Source organism: Myiozetetes cayanensis, unplaced genomic scaffold, assembly GCF_022539395.1.
Source record: "Myiozetetes cayanensis isolate MyiCay16 unplaced genomic scaffold, myiCay2020 scf2-11, whole genome shotgun sequence".
In the NCBI taxonomy this organism is placed as follows: domain Eukaryota; kingdom Metazoa; phylum Chordata; class Aves; order Passeriformes; family Tyrannidae; genus Myiozetetes; species Myiozetetes cayanensis.
The window spans coordinates 21873762-21890453 of NW_026087411.1; the positions used below are offsets into that span (position 1 = coordinate 21873762).

The 16692-nt window shown below is 42.6% G+C and overlaps 1 protein-coding gene across 11 annotated transcripts in view; it reads right to left on the reverse strand.

The window, feature by feature from the left end:
* Nucleotides 1-1320: 1320 nt before the first annotated feature.
* The window catches only part of LOC126640379 (uncharacterized), a 28403-nt gene continuing 13031 nt past the window's right edge, over nucleotides 1321-16692 (reverse strand). For 8 of the 11 annotated variants that reach the window (XR_007629022.1, XR_007629019.1, XR_007629020.1 and 5 more), the window contains 4 exons: nucleotides 14112-14250; nucleotides 10961-10988; nucleotides 10160-10288; nucleotides 1321-9832 (listed from right to left, as the gene is read on the reverse strand). The gene's annotated coding sequence lies outside the window, so the exon portion shown is untranslated. Of the gene's footprint in view, nucleotides 9833-9869; nucleotides 10289-10960; nucleotides 10989-14111; nucleotides 14251-16692 lie in introns of those variants that run through there. The other 3 variants (XR_007629023.1, XR_007629024.1, XR_007629014.1) reach the window with 3 other exon arrangements.

Consider the following 16692-nt stretch of genomic DNA (forward strand, 5'->3'; position numbering starts at 1 on the left):
ACCACCACACGCCCTTAAGAAAATGAAGATTTTAGTGAATTAAATTCTCTCACAAATGCCCTCTGATATCTGTGGAGACACAATGGGCCTGATTCTCATTCACATGAGGGGCTGTTTATGCTGTTGCAGTAAAAAAATTGTTATCTAGGCTTTGCTGTAAATTCAAATTAGGCTCCTAATGGTGCTGCTGGGGAGAGGATTAAATTTATCAAAAGCAGTAGGTATGTAATATTTTGTATTCCCCAAGCAAATCCTTCCACAGCAGAATGAAAGATTAGTCATTGTGTATGTAATTCAAATGGAAGGACTTTTTTTCTTCATGTTAGGCAAACTAGCAAAAAAAAAAAAAAATTGGACTCCTTTCCAACTTTCCTGTATTGACAGACATTTTATAATTTATTTACCTGCGAAAAAGATGCCAGAATGAAAAAAAACCCCAAAACTATTAAAAATTAATTACTAAGGCTTCTTTTGGGTCCAGAGCCTTATTTATTCATTACACTGACAAATAACAATGCTGAAACGAGTCTACATGGAATATGAAGTCAGTAAAATGTACTATCAGACTTAGTCCCATATTCAGACAGGGAGGACACATGCCAGAAGTGCTTACACTAGAGAAATGGAAGAAGGTAAGGGTAAAGATCTTCAGCTTTCTTTCTGAGGTGAAAGTTCAGTGGGAAGTCACCACTGACATGATGATGGACTGACTCTCCAAGTGTTCAGAGACCCAGGCTTGAGTAGTGGCCAAGCTCCTGTGCTTTTCTGCTAGCAAGGTGACCACTGCAAAGCACTGGAAAGGCTGCAGGGGACTTTGGCAAGAGGAGCCACCAGGAAGAGATGGTTGTGCCATGTGGAATATCCCAGGTCTGAGAAGCTCTTTGGGCACCAAATGCCTTAGTAATTCCTACTAGGCAAGGGTGTCCCTTCCCCTTTGTTGTTTCCTATTCACTTTGAAGCTACTGTGCATGAAGAGAGGCCACCACATAAGGACACACGTGAGGGCTGCTCAGCTCCACATGCCCATCAGGTCAGTCTCCTGAGTGCACCAGTGTTCCCTAAGGGAACATATCCTAAGGGATACTATATGCATGATTTGCATGATTTGTAAGGATATCTACTCCTCCAGCTGCTCAGTCACATGCTAACAAGCCTGGTGACAAGGTCCGGCATGCTCTTCACTGAGCCCTCAGCTCTTCTGTACCTGTTCAGAGCTCACAGCCCAGCTTGGCTCCCTCTCTCCTTCCTTCCCTCCCTCCTTCTCATGCATGTAATCAAGTCAAAATAGCTTGTTAGCAGTCTGATTGCATCCCACTGCTTATCATTTATTCATTCTGATTTCTGAACCAGGCATAGTAAAGACACCCATCATAAGCTCTGAATACCCCCTTCCAGTATGTAGAGCACATTATAATCAGTAAATATGCAGAACCTGTTGCTTCCACTGCCAGAGGCTGACAAAACCCATATTCACTTCCTTCAATTCCCTCAGTCCTACTTTAGCTCAACTCTCTTTTAAAACACTCAGGCTATTCAGAGGGAGGTATGCTAGAATGCACTGCTATCCAAAAAATAGCCTAAATAATTTTTTTCTTCATCTTGCTTCTGGGTTTGATCCTGCACATATCAAATGCAAAGCAAACATGCTATAGGGGGTTAAAACAAGCTCTGAGGGTAAAAATCATGCTCCAGAAACTAGTTCCAGTTTTGTAAAGCTATTTTGAAGGCAGTAGTTCAAGGAGTATCTGGCTATTGCTCTGAGAAATCATCTGCAGTGCAAGCCTAGAGTGAAAGTAATGTGCTCTTCAGTACACAAGGTTATTGCTGTAATGTGAAGGGCCATATGCTTAATGCATCTATTTATCCAGGTACAGCTCACAAGCTTTGCAGTCAGAACTGCCCCTACCATCTCTCCATCAAACCTGGGAAACAGCAGGTATACATGAAATAACACAAAATTACAACCCTACAGCTACCAGCATCTATAACATTCATAGTGGTCATCTGCCAAAACATACTACCCAAGGAAAATCCTTATCTGCCTTAGAGAAAGCAATTAGAAAACAAAGTAAAACTCAGATAAATGGCAAACAAAACACACAAGCAGAAAAAGGAAAACCCACCAGAACAAATTCTGCTTTTCAAAAACTGACACTGCAGTTGCAGAGGTATTCTCAACCATGTTACTGGATTTATGCTCTGGAAAAACAGCATTTAGTTCTTTTTATCCCGGGCTGGAACAACAGGCCTCCTGCTCAGTTTAACTCCTAACCTCCTGTCTAACTTAGCAGTGGGAATTACACAGCTGGAGGCATTGAGCAAAGCACTGTTGGTAGGCACCACAGAGTTAGGTTCTGAGAAATACTCCATGTGATTTTCAGGTAGGCGACACTCAGCTTCTCTTGCTTCAGTGGATATAAGACTAAGATGAGTGCTAGAAAATAATTTATATCACCACTATAAGAGGCACCAAGTGCTTGAAAAAACATTTCATCTTCTGTTCTTCTTGCAGAAGCCAATTTTGGGATACAGCAAAAGTATTTCTATCTAATCCAAAGGGCTTTTAGGTTTAAAACTCTGGTCACTGGAGACATTTAAAGATCTGTGGGTTTTCATTCACTTGCAGCATAGTTGTGGTTGCCTCTAAAAGCCAAGGAACAGAACAAGCTCTGAATGTGGAAGCTTTCAGAAATGTCAAAAGAGGTTTCATTTTCAAAAAGAATTCAGTATATTTACAAATGTCTAGCAGAGAACAAAGTAAGCAAAATGAGAACCCTGCTTCAAACGTGAATTACAGAATCCCTGATCATTTTTTCCTGCCCATTCCTCCATCCTCTCCCCAAGGAGTCTTGTATTGTCATAGGAGTTCCTCAGATGTGTTGGGAATACCAGGCGACAACATTAATATGCTCCCCTATCACCAAATGAGTTGAAGGAGTTTGGAGGGAACAAAGTTTTTAGCCTTTCAATATGCAGTTTGTCTGCACTAACACATGGGCAAAAATGCTCAGCCATTAAAACCGTGAGTAATTCATATGCAGACAATCCTGCTTCAGCACAGCTCCTTCAGCACAGAGTATTCGAGGAGGGAGGCTCCCATGTAAGTCAGCCCATGCATAACTATTAATGGTATTGTTAAAACTTTCATGGAGTTGCCTGTCAGATGAAGACAAGTCATTCATCCAAGTGCTAGGATCTTTCATTGTTGACACTGCTGAAGCAAACAAAGTGAAGAATCCTCACACTCCCAAACCTCCTTTATCTCAGGTCTTGCCCAAAGCTGTTTGGTACTTTCAAGTCAGGAGGCACTTGCTACAATAAATTTTCAAGAGATTGTCTCAAATGCTGAAATAAAGACTGACTCTTACCACCTTTATGCTGCTGGCAGCCCCTAGGGCTATGTTCTCCCTGCAAATAAGCAGGAGCCATCCCAACGGGTAAATGGCATTGCCTTGTCCCTGATAAATTACCTTTTCCTCTCTCATGTTGCCACTTGTGACTATGTCAAAGCCACGACAGGGGGAAGTGCTAATGCTGATGACTCGTGTACAGTGCTTGAGCCTCTCTCCTAGCCTTCCTTTTTATATATTTAACAGATAACTCCACCCCATTATGCTGGACCTGCCTCCTCAGCCAGAGAAGGGGTCCCAGGCCCCAATATTCAGCATCCTAAATTTCAAGCCTGTTACCTTAAGTTTGAGCCTGCTAGTGACAGAGGCAGTGTTAGCGAGGTACTAGGTGTATCCCATACCTGCAGCCTATCTGGTGAGAAGGAACATGAAAATCAGGCTAGCAAGAGGAGGAGGTATTCCTCCTGCTCTTTCTGTTCCTCCTCTTCCTCATGTTTTTTTCTGTCTCCTTCTTCACCTGTTCCCCAAATACCTCCTTCCCACCACAACCTTCACAGACCTTCAGAAATGCTTTATATAAAATTCATATAACATTATAAAATATTTTAAAATGAATTGACACAATATTGATATAAATTATATAAAATTTATTTTATATAGTTTTATTAAAATTACATAATTTGAAAAAAAACCACACCTGTGTGAGGGAGGGTACAGATCTTGATTTTTTTCTGTTGACTGTCTACAGTTGGTTGTTCTCTTTCATGAAGGAGCACCTGGAGGTTGGTTTTCCTTCCCTGCTTCTGTACAGCCTCTCCATGAGGCACACTAATATGGGAGTCCGTTGAGGTGGGCATCCAGTGGCTTGGGGGTACAGTGCTAAGCATACTTTTTCAACCCCAGGGTTGCTTCAATAGAAAGCCAAAACAGTTTAAGAGCTTTGGTCCAAAATGATAGCATTAAAGAGCTGGGAAAGCTACCTCAGAAAGTCTTTGCTTTTCTTTATGGTTGGATCCTAGAACTCTGCCTTGCCACAGACATGAAAAGCTTTCCAGGCAGCCTTGTTCTAATTATAGTACAGAGAGCTTTCAGCTGGGATCTTTTAGGTGTTTCCATGCCAGTCCCAAGTGAGAGTGCATCTGCATCTACATTTGTGCCTCCTGTTCATCAGGGAGGCATAAGTATTGTGATAGGGGTAGGAAACTCGACACCTGTAGACCTGTATTCAGTCTGATTACAGGTAGGTCAGTTTCCTTCCACTGCCTCCAGCCAGAGCAGGGTCTGTTCCCTCTATATCTTTAATGTTCCTTGCACCAAGAAGCCTTCAGCTCATTTTGGGGACTAAATGATTAGTGGTTGCCTACAGAGTACCAAAACCTGGGCCAGGTAATGAAATGAAAATTAAAATGTTAATTATGCTTTCCTAACAAGAAAAAGACAGACTCAAAGGAACTGAACATAAAAAGAAAATAAGAAATGGTCTGTCAAAACGTACTTACACTATTTTTAGCCTGCCTTTATTTTCCAGGGAAAATAACATTGCATTAATATAGTGTCTTCCATATATTAATAAATAAAGGGTTCCACTACCAGCCACAAATATTGCCATTCCACAGAAGTGAAAAGTGCTGTCTTGGCCAGAGAATACTTCTCAAACCAGGGACAGGGTTTGAAATTTCCACATCCTGAAGTTCCTTCACCCTGGTGTCCTCCTTTTCTTCAATCCCAATTCAAAGAAATATTATACTGCAAGAAAATAAACCCAAACAGCATTACTGCAATAATCTCCCAGAACCATCACCAGGGGGCAGAACAGACTGGGAACCTTCCTGACTGTCCACTGTCATAGAATTACAGAATCATAGAACTGTTTAGGAGGAAAAAGACTCTTAAGATAATCAAGTCCAACTGTAAAGCCAATAGTGCAAAGTCCACCACTAAAACATGTCCCTAAGCACCCTATCTACACATCTTTTAAATACCTCCAAGAACAGTGAGTCAACCACATCTCTGTGAAGCCTGTTCCAACGCTTGATAACCCTTACAGTGATTTCTTTTTTCCTAATATCCAATGGCAACTCACCAGTGTCCCAACATGCCTTATGTACTGCCCATACAGCTCTCTAGCCCTCCTGTTAGGATGAGATGGTGTCTAGCTTCCCTCCAAGCTCTCTGTAGCTGAGTGACTCTTCTCCTGCTGCTACCATGTAACATCTTCCTTGATCTGCTCTGTAGGTGGGTGACGTGTTGCAGAAACAGAATGAAGCTCTGCTCACTGGGGCTCAGTGTTACCCTCTCCACACAGGCTGGGTTGAGTGCATAAGTTCAGTCTGCTGATTTACTAAACAGCACCGGGCAGTGGTGGCTGGCTGGGAATAAACGCATTTCCAGTGTGAAGATCTGATCTCAGGACTAAAATGTTGATAAAACAAGCCAATCCAGCAGGGGTTTTTTTTGCCAAGAGAGGTGGACAAGGGGGACAGACCACTGTAAAACTATTAAATGAAGGCTAGGTTTCTCAAAAACCTGGGAACCTGTAGTTATTGCAGCACTTAATACATGGCTGGATTCCACGTATCAAAGCACATAGGAAAACTGTGGCAAGTGAAGTCTTAGAGAGATCACCTGCTCCAACGTTGTTGCTAAAACTAGCTAGAAAGGGAGGTGGTGAGGGAGAACTAATGGAAAATAGTAGACTGTCAAAAAAACGGAGGGCTGAACACATTGCATTTAGTAATAACTTTACAATGGGTAAAAATGAATATTTTAAAGGACGAGTAGGATACTTATAGGAATAATTTCAGAATTATTCTGAACAAAACTAGAGCTTTCCCCCTTTCTTTTTTTTGGTCAGGGATTGTCTGTATTTGTACGATGCCTAAAGCTGCTTCTCTCTTTTTTGCCTCAGCCATTATGGTGGTAATAAGAACAACAGCAGCAGCTGTGCTATGTATGCTACTGTCCACGCACTGAAGCAAGAGCAGGTTATACATTGCTGGGAAAGATGAAGAGAAAAAACAACAACGTGAAGATATGACAGGAACATTTAATGATAACTGTATAAATAGTGAAAAAGTGACAGGTCAAAACTTTAGTGAAGCAGCATAATCCTGCTGGAGGAATATATTAGAAAGATAACAAATGAGGTACACAGTGATGAACTGTTGAAAAAGAGAATATCGGGTGTAGAATTTGAATATTTTCCTTTCCTTTTTTTTTCTCTTTAATTTTTAAGAAGAAGGTGGAAAACAGGGATGGTTTCTCAAAAAAGGATGGAAAGAGGTTTTTATTAGTACCACTAGAAACAGGCTGTGAACATGAGATTCTTTAGAACAAAGATGATCACCCAAGTGTGAGATATGTGAGCAGGTCATATTGATAAAATTGATGTATTTGGGATCCTCTGTAAGAAATAAGGACTGGGAATAAAAGAGAAGCTGTAGGATCACAAGTAAATTAAATGACAATTACAGCCAAACTGTAAGATGGAATGTTTCATTTCACACTGTTCATGAGGTATATATGAGACATAAAAGAAAGGTTTTGATAAAAGGTAGGATGCTGCTTGCCCCAGTCTTTTCTTTGCCTTTTGAAGAACCTGTTCTATGGGGCACGCAGGACTGTAAGAAAAAATGTGCAAATATGAAAAATTTTAGCAGATGAAAAGATATCCATAAAGGCAAGAGGATAGTGTCCTGGGATTTTGTACTGGGGAGTCAAAATGTGTAAATTGGAAACTGGTTTTATTGTAAGACCACAAGTGTTTCAAAATACAAGACACTGACAGGGAGGATGCCTGGTATTGAGGAAAGTGGTAGCACTTTCAGGTCATTGTTGTCTTGATGTAAGTTAGCTGTGCGTTCACCACAGTGTTTCCTCTGGGGCTCTAGATCCTGAAGAGAAAGGAGTTAGAAATCAGCAGAAGACATCAGAGAAGCAGGATGAAGCAAAGCAAATTCTTATTTTTTGGTCCTTCTTTCTAATGCTCAAACTTTATTTCTTCTGAGCTCAACTTCTCCAAATCAAGTGTCATTCAGTGTGCACAGTTACAGACAAAACATGCTTCTCATGCTGGGTACCTCCCTGTTTTGGAAGGTTTCTTCCAATATAACATACCAAAGATCAAGTCAAGAACTTGCAGAAGTAAACCACATGGGGTGGTGACAACTCAGGCTGAAGAGGTCAAGCCTCAGCATAGGAAGGATGAGATAGCTTATATCCTCCACAGACTGGTGCAGAAGAGGGTTGTAGTGGGCCCTCATCCCTGAATAGCACAGGAGTTGGACAACTGATAAAAAAGCCAAACACCTGAGCAATAAGTTGTAGACTTTTTTCCCCACCTAGAGCAGAGTGTGCATATTTGAGGTCACTCCCAGGTACTGGCACAGAGCTCAACACCTACAGTTGGGGCTGAAGCAGACTATACACTAATCCAGGTCATGGAGAAAGCAGTGCAGATGTATTCATGTACCTCTTCCATATTTTCAGATAACCACATTATTCAGAGTAACTCTAGCTCTGCATTGTGAGTCTTAATAACTAGTGCAACATTAGTGTATTGTAAACATTGCTTTTCCATATTATAATTTCTTTCCAGATGACACTAAATTTCCTTTGCCATTTTGCAGACCACTTACTCAAGAGACCCATTTTCTACTCTTCACTTAAAAACCATCATTATCCTAGGCAATTCTGTATCATCCGCAGTCTTGGTAATTGCCCTACTGAAGTTCTTCCTCATGTCCCATATGAATATAATGGGTAGCACAGGTCAATGAGAAGGGAAGATATCTTCAGCAATCTCCTTGCACTTTGAAAACAAACCCTAACTCCCTACCTTGGGCTGACTGTAAATCTGTAACATGCTAGACCCAGTTTTTCCTTGATGGATTTTAAGAGCTATCTTTGTAGATGGACCTTTTTAAAGAAACATCCAGAGTCCTCCCAAAGAACATTAACTGACCTGATGATAGGATGTTTTGTTGATTTTTCTCTGACATATCCCACTTGTTCTTGTGTTTACTATTTCCACTCTGCAATATAGCAAGACTATTTTGCCCCTTCCATTCCCCTGGGATGAGCCTGGTTCATGAAGTCGGAGTATAGAGTGAATAGTTCAGTGCTGTCTGGACTTGCAGAATTTTTGTGTGAATTCCAGGTAGTTCTGGTGATAAAAATAAATAACAAATATAGAGTAATAAAACTATTTTTTCAATGTATTCAGCTACAGACATCCTAGTCACGTCCCTCCAGAGTGGGTCATGTCAGTCAGCTGAAATAACCCTTTGGTTGTTTTCCCATGACTCAGGTCAGGCAGGGAAATCAATCAAATGCCACAGCTGTTGCATGAGTAAGTTGCCTCCATCAAGTACCTCAGGTTTTCATTCTGATTGTACACATTTCTCCTTCTGTTAGTCACAGTGAGCACTCACCCCACCCCATGTGTGCTGTTGGCTTGCTGATGCACAGGGTGGACCAGGCGCAAACCAGAAGTGCTTTAACATAGGCTACTTTTCGTAGATTCATAGAATCATAGAACTTGCAGGGTTGAAAGGACGTCTCCTGCTCCTCTTCTTGATTAATCATAGAACCACAGACTCATAGAATCATAGAATCAGCCAGGTTGGAAAAGACCTCTAAGATCATCAAGTCCAACCCTTGATTTAACAACACCTTGGCCACTAGAGCATGGCACTAAGTACCACATCCTGTCGCATCTTAAAAACCTCCAGGGACAGAGAATCCACCACTGCCCTGGGCAGCCCATTCCAATGCCTGATTTCCCTCTCTGTAGAGAATTTCTTCCTAATATCTAACCTAAACTTCCTCTGGCAGAGCTTAAGACCATGCCCTGTTGTCTTACTGATAGCTGCCTGGGAGAAGAGACTGACCCCCACCTGGCTACAACCTCCTTTCAGGGAGTTGTAGAGAGTGATGAGGTCTCCCCTGAACCTCCTCTTCTCCAGACTAAACACCTCCAGCTCCCTTAGCCTCTCCTCATAGGACTTGTGCTCAAGTCCCTTCAGCAGTCTTGTTGCTCTTCTCCGGACCTGCTCCAGCACCTCAATATCCTTCCTGAACTGAGGGGCCCAAAACTGGACACAGTACTCCAGGTGTGGCCTCACCAGTGCTGAGTACAGGGGAAGAATCACTTCCCAGGACCTGTCGGCCACACTGTTCCTGATACAGATCTATTCCTTGCAGATCTATTGTCTAAAGTATGAAAAAAAAAAAAGGTTAGTTACCTCTTCATACTCAATGAAAATAGCAAATCTATTTGATTAACAATCAAAATTTGAACATTTATCTATTTGATCCCTACATGAGGTCACTCACATCAACTTCACTCACCATCTCTGTGCCTCACCTGCCAGCACCAGCAGTTGCAGTTTCCCTGGTCGCTCCTGTCAGTCAGGTGCTCTTGCTCCAGGCATCTAGCTAGGGCGGATGCTGCTGGAGGCAATGCCAGCCAGGTCCTGCAGCTAAGTACAAACTCCACTGTCTTAATGGAGAGCATGGAAAAGCCATTTTTGAACATGTTTTTATTTCAGATACTTTCTTTGGTGTGAATAGCTTTTCAAAAACCTTAATGCTTAAGTAACCAATAGCATCTGTATAAAAAAACTGAATGTGAAGCTAATATGTATATGCATATATATGTATATATAGATACATAATATAATATGTATAAGCTAAGAGTTTTCTTTCCTTCCTTGTCCAAGTCTCTTCAGAGGCTGGGAGGACCAAAGTTGGAGCATAGCTGCAAGAACCTTCCTAGGCTGGTACTGAAGGATCCAAGCCAAACCCACCTTGGTGCCTGGAATTCACAGCAGGTTTTGGGCTGCACAGCAGTTGCTGTCCCTGTGTCTGCAGGGGCCAAAGACACATCTTGGTTTCTGTTCAGTGGACATGGGTCAGCCAGATCTCTAATATGGTCCCTGGGGAGCAGAAGGCATCACCAGATCATCCAGTCAGTACAACCCACACATTTTAAACATTAATACTTTTTATGCTGAGATCCCTCTTGCTTCTAAGCAAACCTTTTTTTGCATGGGGTTGTCTTAGTTTAACAAGATTACAACTTAGAAATTAAGAAACTTCGGGTAGAAGTGTGGAAAAGGGAAAACTGGCTTTTTATTAACAAAATCTGAATAAACAACAAATGGTGCAATCAAAAACTTTCAAAAGAAACAAAACAAAGTTCCAATTCCCCGGGGGCGGGGAGTGGAGAAACCACGGACCAAATCCAAAAAACCCCGGACAAAAAACTCCACCATCTGTCTCTGTGGCAACTGCGCTACCCTGGCAGACCTCCCCTTCTTCTTTCTCCCGTCCGGCCCAGAATGTGCTGCTCCGCTCCACCCCCACCCTGACTCCCCCTCCATCCCGGAAGAAACATGATGGGAGGGGACCCTAGGGGAAAAAAAAATAAATTCCAACATCCCTTTTCAAACCTACGACAGGGGTTAATCCCAAAGAAGTGATGAAGACTCTACTGTCTCTTGACCCTCAGCCACAATCTTGTGGAGAGTGGAAAAAATGACACCCCCCACCCCCCACCCCCCCCTGAAGAGCAAATGTTAGAAGGAACTGATTTGGAAATAAATTACCTGAAAATCTTTATTGACGAATATAATGCTAAAAAAAAAAAAAAAAAAAAGGAAAGAGAGAAACGTAAATGTGGGGGGAGGAGAGGAATTTTCATCTTTTAAAAATGACTTCTACACACTAGAATGTTTCAACAGATATGTTTAGCCTAGCCCTTCTTCCTATACTGAGACAACTCAGAAAATACTGCCTGACATGAATAAGATTCTCTCCACAATGCTCCTTATGTTTCTTTATAACCAGATTTATAACTGCAGCCCAATGAAGCTAATCCTTGTTCTGATGATGCGTAAAGAACACAGAGTGGGAATAGAATAAACAAGAAGTAATAGTTCCAGTATTGATCTTGGTCCTTTTTAGACATGGGAAGAGAACCATGTGGGTAAGGGGTGGTTTTCAGACAACTGTCTTTTCTGTTCTTGTGACTGTTTCCACTGCTTCCTCAGGTTCCCTGATAAGAACCTAAGTCTTAATGGGATTGTGCAGGAGGAAGTTTCTCTTACTCTCCTGGAGACGTAAGGCAGAACAGATTCATCATCTGCCTCAAATCCTGAAAAGAACCCCAAAAGCACTCTTTGGCTAGCTGTGCTATACACCAGAGGGCTGAGGAGTTCACATGAATGTACCTAGATCACATTCAGTCATTGAGTCTTCCCACTGAACTCACAAGCCATGGCTCAATATATGCAAGAAGCAGAAGCTCCTGTTTTTGTTTCTAGGCAGATTTATTATTCCAGCCTAGCCCATCTTCACTTTTGTCAGAGATTTGGTGGTGTGCAGAGCTGAGATTAATGGTCTGCTTAAGCATGCAGCTAGCACCAGTCTCAATTAATGAAGTGAGCTAATGAGAAAAGTTTAGGAAGCCTCCCTATATTCCACAGCATCTCCCAAACAGTCAAAAGCTCTCTCACCAAGAGAAAGAGTTGGATCTTCCTCATCTCCCTGTAGATAGTGTCATCAGATTGCAACTTCCCAGTCAGGTTCCCCTTAGCACTAACAGCGAATTACAAATTTAAGGTGTGCCAAGGAGCTTCAAATTCCAGCATGGCATAAATTAAAGGAATCTCACTTCATCAGCAGGAAACAGGTGTTTTTTTTAAGTGAACCTCAGTGTACAGGCAGACTAGTAATGGCAAAAGGCAAATGGGCAGGTCAACATCAATTTCCTCTGCTCTCAGTTGCTCCAGGTTTCTACCTAGTACTGATGTGATTTTCTACACGTATAAACCTGAAAGAATTGCACATAGAGTGCTGTAGTCTGCAGAGGCTGGGAAAGCCGGGGTTGTTTCATCCTTGCAGCTGTGGGAAGGGCTGAGGGCTGCCAACAGCTCTATCTGGCTATGGCACTCCTCCTGTCAGGATGCTGAGAAGAGCAAGCATCTGCAACCACAAGGGGTGATTGACAGACTGTCATCCATCACTGCTGAGATAATGGCACATGCTGGTGGCTGTAATAGTTGGTCCTTCACATTTTGAATGGACTATGAAAAAATGCAATAGAAAGTACATTATTTTCTGGAAACAATGAGGTCAACTCAGCCATGCTTGCTATGCCATCCTTTGTCCTTTCTGAGACTCCTTAAAGGTTATTTCTGAAAATGGCAAGACAACAGTCGATCTCACCAGAATTACATTGCTTTATCTCTCTCCTTCCCTTTTATCATAGATAATTAAGCAAAATTTAAAAAAACCCCAGTTGTGTAGTACTAACAAGGATGCAGTAAATGCTGCTGTAGTTCCAGTTTTAAATGCAGGCTCTTCAGCTGTTACCAGTGCACAACGGGTTTACAAGTCACAGTGCCGCATTAGGAAAAAACATCTCTAATCTTACATAACCAGTCCTGAGAGGCGTGTTGCCAAGTAAGCACAGTTTAAAAACAATCAGGCAATAGCATAAAACATTTAGCACTTGGCTGAGTGTTTCTAGTTGCCCCTGCTCAGCATCCATCCTGGGACAGACACAGGACCTGTGGGAAGGGCAAAGAGGAGAAACAACTGCTTTGACATAGACTCCCATGCTCAGACAGGGCTGTGCCTACTTCAGGGAACAAGTAGAACCTCAGCCTCAGCATTTAGCTTAACTTCAGCCGAGGGCAAGTCCATATCCATGCCAAACTGCTGTGACTGTGGTTACCATGATGCAATCACTGCTTCTCTGTGTCCCTGTGTGCTTGCCCAAATACAGGGTTGCCTGGGAGCTACAGCTCTCAGTGTCTCAGTGGAAACCATCTCTTCCCCTGGAGCAGATTTGTACCAGCATCCTACAGTCTGCTCAGGGATCAAATTAGTTAATTTGAGAGATTGGGGAACCGAATTTCAGTAATGAATATTCATCCCGTCACATCATCCAAAAGCAGGAGGGAGGCACCACTTCCCCTGCTGGAGCAGGGCTAGAGAAAATTTTTCAAGCTGTTTCAGGACCCACCAGAAAGGTGGTTCCCTGGAGTGGCACATCCCAGGAGCTTGGGGAACAGAAGATAAAGAATGAGCATAGGCCAGAAGTGGCCCTCTCTTTTCTTGGCTTTGGCTGCCAGACCATCATGGACTCTTGGAGCCTTGCTGGGACACCCAGCCATCCAGTGTTGGAGCACTTTGGAGGTTGCCCTGGCCCCCACACTACTGTTGCTTTCGGAGCTGTTTCGCAGTGCCCTTGCCACTTGCAATGGCAAGCCCTGGAGTTGCACCTGGCCCACTCTGTGCCAGGTCCCCTGTGCACCCACGCCACTGCCGCACCAGAACTCACACCAGCACCTCAGCAGCATAAAACCTTTCAGATGAAATAGCCTTCCAGGTTTTGTTTTAGCCTGGGAAGGTGGGGTTAGGTAATATTCTGCTACTATTGTTGTTGTTCCCCTTTTTAGTAAAATTGTTATTTTTGCTTCATTCAGACTCCTCATAATTTCTTCTCTCTATATATATTGGGGGGAGGGAAATAATAAGGGGAGGAGGGGTCATCTCATTAGAGGTCCCGCCTCCCCAGTATATTGTCATTAAACAAGACAAAGATGTCTCTGTGTATTTCAGGGGGTTGGACTAGATGGCCTTTAAAGGTCCTTTCAGAGCCCAACTATTCTATGATTCTACAATTCTTTGAAATTCTAACTTCAATCAAGGGCTGGAAATATGGAAATATACAATTGAAAATTAACTTACTTCCCTTGGTGAAGTTTCCTTTATCTTCTGCCCTTTTAACCAGTGGGATTCACATTTATGCACCACGAATGTGTCCCCATTATTGCAAATTCCAATAACATCAGTGGAAGCTGCAGGCTGAGGAGGCAGCTGTGAGGGACTGAAAAAGGTTATTAAAGTTAAAAATGGCTTGAAACAACACCGGGGGGGTGGGGGAGGGGCCAAGGCTGGACAGTGCACTACCCCATTCCTCCTCCCCAACCCTGGAGCCAGTCCAGAATGGCTATTAGCCATTGGCACACCTGACACCCCACACCACACCCCCTGGATCTCTAACTCAGACGTGTACCGCTGGCAAACTGGAAGCCCACCTAGAAGCAGTGCCCACAGGAGTCCAGAGCAATAAAATCAGCACCAGGCAGCCACCACATGGTTCATCGCCCCACCGTTTCTTGGATGTCTAACAGCTGGATCTATGCTGTATTTAAGGCGGTAGCTATAATTCTCTCTTTCTCCCTCTCTCTTTCTTTACTTTTCCCTCTTCTCTCAGTTTCCTTTTCTTGATAATTGGATAACTTAAACCTGGATGGGTTGTGATTTGCTGAATCAATGCTTTGTGAAATGCTTTATGTTGACTGAATGATTGTTTTAAACTTTTGCCAAGTTCCCTAATTTTCCACAGCTTGCCAGCAAAAGTGTATTACTTTGACCCTTTGAAAAGTGTTGTAGCATTTTTCCCATGTGTGGCCTCAAGGTATAAAAGAACTGAAGGCAATTTCAATAAATCCGTCAGGCAGGTTTGGAGCCTTGTATATTTTTAATGTAAAACCCCATTGATGAGCTCATGATAAGAACTTGGGATGTTACAGCAGGTCAGGTTTGCTGTTGCTTCCTTTCAGCTTCAAGACAGAGCATGTTTTCCTCACAGAACTGGGGGAAACAACCTAATTGAAGCCATGGCTCATCCTGGACATCCCTGCTCTGAGCTGCTACCCAGGAGATGGAATTTCTGGCCTATATTTGCAGTACTATAAAAGCATTAGACAACAGCTTGAAGAAGTTGTATCAACGGCACAGAGCATCTGTTCTTCTGTATTTCCTGCACAGGTTTCTTACTACATGTTCCTGGCTCAGAAAGGTAGACTTGCCATGGTGGAGATAGCTGCTGAATTATAGTCCAATGGAGAAGGATGATGTGGAATACTGATCACCAGTGGATGATCAAAGAAACTTACATCCTTCATGGCCCTGGTATTTAAATTAGATCTTCTTGAAGCAGGCATTGATATAAATTTCTGCTCACCTTGAAGGCTCAAAAGACAATAGACCTAACCCCTTCAGGGAGTGTGTCCTGGCCTGTGTAGTTCATGGTATATTGTTCAAGAACACAGTGCTGTGTCCTAGTGTTAACTTCTGCAGATGAATTCACAAGACTCTAAAAGCCCATGAAATAGCTATGGTTGGCCAGTGCAATAGCACAAAACCCCATAGTCATAGAATCACAGAATCAGCTCTATGTCCTACAGCTATAGGCAGAGAGACACCAGCAACTCAGCTGCCCTATATGTGCTGCCTTCACAGATAGGAAACTTGCTTTTGGTTCCACAGGCAGAGAGGCAGAGCACAAGGCAGCAGCAGCTTAAACAACCTGCTGCATGTGGTGCCTGACCTTCACACGGATACAACAGAAAAAGACTTCCCTTTGGGTTCATCATCACAACAAGAACACAGGCAGGTTATCTTTGACTTGGAGATACTCCTTTTGACCATGGCCTAGGTTTTAGAACATGTGTCAAGTAGCCCAAGGATTTTCAGTGTCAGTATGATCTCATAAAATATACAAATTCTGTAGATTTCTTTGGAAAGTTGTCACAGCATTTGGAATCCACACATGACTGTACTGTATCTCACTTCCTCACTCTTGAACTCAGACCAAGGTTCAAAAGTCGGTGTCCCAACAAAATTAATGAAGAACTTTTTAAGGTTCCATATAGGAAAATTAGCCTTAAGCAATCTTTCCTGGGAAAAAGTGTGCCAGATGGACTCTGGATGACTGCTATGGCCAGAATCCCAGTGAAAGGTACATAGAACATACATTGCAGTTGTATATGTGCATCACACATGAAAATCTATCAGATGTTATGTTCCCAGTGTGATCATGTAGATCCAAGACACTGAAATGCCAGAGAAGCAATTGCATTAGGCTGGAGACAAATGTAATAGTTTTCCCTGATGATTACTTTTGGAACAAAACTATACTAAAGGGTCATTGTGGAGCAAACTGTAGAACCCCAAGTCCAAAGGAGTTAGAGAAATTCATGATCCCTCTCTACCACTGCCTTCACTGGGAGACATATTGTGTCCCAACGAGCAAGGAGTGCTAGTAAGTAATTTTTGGAGAATACTCCAGCTGGTACTTGAGACACTTGGAAAACCTGTGTTTGAAGAAGCCAAGGCATGACATTCTGCAGCAGCAAAGCAGTGGTGGGAGGAGAAAGGCCTTATCATACACATCAAAGGCACACACTCCAACAAAATGTGAATGTCTTGGCATTCTTTAAATTTGCCTTTTCAGTGAACATTTTCCTTGAAGCTTCAGATG